This window comes from Nanorana parkeri, unplaced genomic scaffold (assembly GCF_000935625.1).
Source record: "Nanorana parkeri isolate BGI_ZX_2015 unplaced genomic scaffold, ASM93562v1 scaffold1313, whole genome shotgun sequence".
Classification (NCBI taxonomy): domain Eukaryota; kingdom Metazoa; phylum Chordata; class Amphibia; order Anura; family Dicroglossidae; genus Nanorana; species Nanorana parkeri.
Genome location: NW_017307581.1, coordinates 442939 through 448204, shown reverse-complemented (window position 1 = coordinate 448204; position 5266 = coordinate 442939). Strand labels below are relative to the sequence as shown.

The 5266-nt window shown below is 43.5% G+C and overlaps 1 protein-coding gene across 1 annotated transcript in view; it reads left to right on the top strand.

The window, feature by feature from the left end:
- Window positions 1-5266, top strand: part of SGO1 (shugoshin 1) — a 24835-nt gene that overhangs the window by 9210 nt on the left and 10359 nt on the right. The gene's annotated exons all lie outside the window — the stretch shown is intronic.

Sequence of the window (5266 nt, the reverse complement as noted above, 5' to 3'; positions counted from 1 at the left end):
TACTATAATTATACAAAACATTCTAGAAATAATCACAACTTGCTGCTGTGGAAGAATCACACAGCAAAAATGTAAAAAGTGTCAGTCATTTTATGAACAGAAACTGAAAACAAGCTCAGTCATGAAGGGGTTAAAGGGTAAATGTATTTCTAGTTGCCTGGCATGTGTCATGCTTGTACCCCTTGGCTTCACAGCCAATCAACTAGCATTTCTCTTCGTTGAGGAACACAGCATCGATCTGATTATCTTGACTGCTGGGTTATACTGCCACCTACAAGAGTAGAGAAATATCAACAAAAGACAGTCTAGAGCAGGGGTAGCCAAACTCCGGCCCTCCAGCTGTGGTGGATGGAACTACAAATCCCATGAGGCATTTCAAGATTCTCACAGCCACAGACATGACTCCCGGAGAGATGCATCATGGGATTTGTAGTTTCCCCACAGCTGGAGGGCCAGAGTTTGGCTACCCCTGGTCTAGAGACTGGCCCCTGCTGGTAGCCAACCCCCCATTTTGCTAACACTGCCCTGACTACTGTCAAGAAGTTAGGACCGAAGGGTCCATGCTGGGATAACATCTGTGTCTCGGCAGGTGTTGTGGAATTTTGATATTGACTCCTACACTTCATGTTGTTGCTTTATAATAATATTTTGCAGAGCGCTATACAGACATATACATTCAATAGATGAACCCTAGGACCAGTTGTTTTGCTAGGAGCATACGAGACGCATTTGGCACATGTAATTCCGTGTGCATTGGCTGAGAGAGATGTCTTACCTGGGCTAAAGAAAAACAGACCTGGTCTGTTGCTCAGTGGTCCAAAGAGCAAATTTTGCATCTCATTTGGAAACCAAGGACCCAGAGTATGGAGGAAGACTGGAGAGGCACACACTGCAAGATGTGTGAAGTTTCCACAGTCTGTGTGGACCAACACCAGCAGATGACATGGCTCCCCAAATCCACTATGCTGCATTAAGTCCAGGGTGAACGCATCTGTCTACCAGGAGATTTTGGAGCACTTCATGCTTCCTTCCGCAGACGAGCTCTATGGGGATGCTGATTTTCCAGCAGGACTTGGCACCTGCCCACACTGCCAAAAGCACCAAAACCTGGTTCAATGACCGTGGTATTACTGTGCTTGATTGGCCAGCAAACTCGCCTGACCTGAACCCCATAGAGAATCTATGGGGCATTGCCAAGAGAAAGATGAGAGACATGAGACCGAACAATGCAGAAGAGCTGAAGGCCGCTATTGAAGCATCCTGGTCTTCCATAACACCTCAGCAGTGCCACAGGCTGATAGCTTCCATGCCACGCCGCATTGAGGCAGTAATTGCTGCAAAAGGGGCCCAAACCAAGTACTGAGTACATATGCATGCTTATACTTTTCAGAGGTCCGATATTGTTCTATGTACAATCCTTGTTTTATTGATTGCATGTAATATTATAATTTTCTGAGATTGTGGATTTGGGGTTTTTGGGGTTTTCATGAGCTGTAAGCCATAATCATCACAATTATGACAAATCACGGCTTGAACTATCCAGCTTTGCATGTAATGAGTCTATCTCATATATTAGTTTCACCTTTTAAGTTGCATTAGTGAAATAAATGAACTTTGCATGATCTAATTATTCGAGTTTCACCTGTAGAAGGGTCTAGATCAGTGGTTCTCAACCTTTCTAGGGCCGGGACCCCTTGGTAATATTTGCCAAGTTGTGGTGACCCCCAAAGGTAAAATTTAGGGATGACGCGGCTGCTGCAACGACATCTGGAGGCGTGGCAGAAGAACTGACACTGCTGTGCTAGGAGAGAGCTGAGGAGGACTCTCACCTTGCACAGCGACCCACAGGTTGAGAACCACTGCTATAGGCAAAGACCGGACCGGGCTCTGCAGCTGGAACTAGAAGAATTGGATTTAAAGTGTGTGGCTATATATACAGGTGAAACTCGAATCATTAGAATATCGTGCAAAAGTAATGGCAGTAATTGCTGCAAAAGGGGCCCAAACCAAGTACTGAGTACATATGCATGCTTGTACTTTTCAGAGGTCCGATATTGTTCTATGTACAATCCTTGTTTTATTGATTGCATGTAATAATCTACTTTTTTGAGGTTGTGGATTTGGGGTTCTTGGGGTTTTCATGAGCTGTAAGCCATAATCATCACAATTATGACAAATCACGGCTTGAATTAGTCTCTCTCTCTCTCTCATATATTAGTTTCACCTTTTAAGTTGCATTAGTGAAATAAATGAACTTTGCACGATATTCTAATTATTCGAGTTTCACCTGTACTCCGCAGTACTGTCACTGATAGGGATGGGCTCGGGCGTGTTCGCAGCTCCACGTGCCGAACTTCAGGTCCCCCTCTGCTGATTGGCAGCATCAGATGGCGGTTGCAATAGCTAGTTTGCTATTGGCTTATGCAAAGTGAAATAGCCAATAGGAATCTAGCTATGCATTCCTATGGTGGGTTTTTTTTTTTCTGACTAGGCGACCCCTGGCAAATCGTCATTCGACCCCCGAGGGGGTCCCGACCCACAGGTTGAGAACCACTGGTCTAGATCAAGTTAGGAGAGGCATACGGTGAGCAGGAATGTCGGATTTATTGTTGGTTGCAGTAACATAGGCCTTGGCAGCTAATCCTATTGTAGCCCATATGGTTCTTTATGTAAACATTTTTATAAAAAAAAAGAAGCCTGTGAGCCTCTGCAGCTGGGAACAAGCAGTTCAAAGAACAGTCATTAAACCTCCTAAATGAAACTTCTGCTTGCGCCAATCCTGTGCTATTCTTCATTGGCCACCGCAGGGGCCACTCCTAGGCGGTACATTTCTGCAGTGTTGGCACTTCTCCCCATGTTTTAATCCTTTGAAGAGGACCTGAACTGTGGAAGCTGTGCCCAAGAATAGGTCCAGGGACGAGTCGCCAGTATTTCCTGTAGGCTACCTGCTATTTTTTCCCTTTTTTTTTTTTTAATGACTTTACCAATCACGAGTACTCTTTTACCAAGACACACTGTGCAGAACAAGTGCATGGTAATCTGATAACTGGTGAGAGAATATTCAAGAAGCAAAGGTTCGGAAAGCACAAATCCACAGAATGAAAGAAGCGGAGATGCATGTAATACATATTGTAATCAAATCACAATCTCACACCAAATATTGTGAAAATGTCATTCACAGACAGTGCCTCACTCTGCAGAAATACATCTGAGGCCATAGGCACACAAGTGCTTGGGCACAATCCTGTACCAGGATATGGACTGCATTTCAGGAGGAATTCAAAGGGGACATTTTTCAGGGCACTGCTTAGGCATCAACATTTTCTTTACCAATAACCTATATTTGCTTTTTGAGTTCAGGCCGCCTTTAAAAATGCTGCATCTGCAGACATATGCCTGATGATCCTCGGAGCTGTTGTGCACTCTGACTTTGCTGCACTGAAATCCTGAACAGTGTTATCAGGTGTGCCTAAGTTCTCTCTCCTATATGTTATGAAGTACTTCCATTCAAAAATAGACTTAAGGTGTATTATAATGGGAAACATCACCCCCTTGGATCCTGGACTTTACGATCTTTTGGTAGTTTTTTTGATTCATGGATCCAAATGGACAGAAATGTTACTGTATTGCTTGCTTTTAATTAGGAATGCACCAATATAGCGGCTGCCAAAACATACGGGACGAAAATGGCAAATTTGGCATAATGGAGAATTGTCATTTTCTGGCCGATACCACGGTGCATCTGTTCTTTCTCTCATCCCCGCCGGGCACTGCTCTGTGTCCCAGCGGTGAGGATAGAAACTGACAGGCGGACGAGTGCTGCGGGGGGAGAGCGATGTGAGCTGCCAGTGTCTCTTCCTGGTACCGCTCAGCCTTCTGTCACAGATAGAGGAGAGCGCTGTGGGGGTAGACGGCCATCGCTGTCACAGGAGGCTGAGCTCTCCTCCCACACCGCTCAGCCTCCTGTGACAGCGTGTCAGAGAGGAGAGCCAATGCAAACACTCAGTGATCGCTGAGTGTTTGTACATAATTGAGGACATAGCATGGTTACTATATCCTCAATTATGAACGAATGGGAAGTGATCTACATCACCTAATGTTCATTCATGATTGTGGTAACAGTAAACATACTGTTAGGTTATGAATGAACAGGAACACTCAGTATAGAGGATTCCTGTTCATTTATAAGGCCTTGTTCACACCAAATGCAGACCAGATCCGGTCAGGTTTCTGCACACGCAGTGTAGTGGGTTGTGCCGCGTTTTGGATGTGTTTTTGATGCGTTTAGGGCCGTTTTTGGTTAAAAAAAAAAAAATTTAAGTTTAACATGGACTTTCAGGCACTTGCATGCGTTTTTGATGCGTTCCAGAGCAGGTAAAATAAGGCTTGCCGCATTTTTTTCATCCGGTCTGGATCCGCATGCTGCGATGTGAACTGGAGGTCAAAATACCATAGGAATACATTGGACACAGTTTTGATCCGGTCTGCACCTGCTCTGGTCCGGATCTGCTCCGCGCTTGGTGTGAACAAACTGGGGCTGCAGGAAGAGATTGAGGACACAGTCATCAATCTCTTTTTCCATTTTAAAAGGGAAATATCAGAGGTCTGCTTAGACGGCTAACATTTCCCCGAAGCCCCTAAAAGTAAAGAAGGAAAAATTGTAATAAAAATAAAATATTTAATGTGAAAAGTTCAATAAACATTTTTTTTAAATTTTAATTCCAGTGCACTTTTTAATGGATTGATGTTTTGATATGTAGAAATGAATGTTAAGCATTTTATATACAGTGATGTTTCCTATTTTATAATACACTGTAATAGTCCAGATTTGTGTTTGAATAATCCAAGTATCTCCTATGAGTAGGATGTGTTGTAGGTTCATTATGTCTATGTTGTGCTTGGCTTGTATGTTATGAAGATGGGAGAAGGAGGTGCTCTGTTGTCCACCAGGGCTATAAACAGTGCTTGGGATTTTAGGCACGGTGTGTCAGCTCAGACAGGAAGTTGGGCACACTCTGGAGATCTGGCAGTTTGTTTTTACAATCACCATGTTTTTATATGCCACTTTTTAACATGCAGTATGTACAGTATCACAGAAGCTTTATGATGAATCAAGCCCAATATGTGGTTTAGAAAGCTGAATGTCATCACCTTTTTTTTTTACATTGATCTAAAATTGACATGAATATACCACCTCCTACTCATATATTCTATGTCCCCTGCTATTTACATGTTCCCTTTGCTGTAGAAGAATACAGTATGGGGG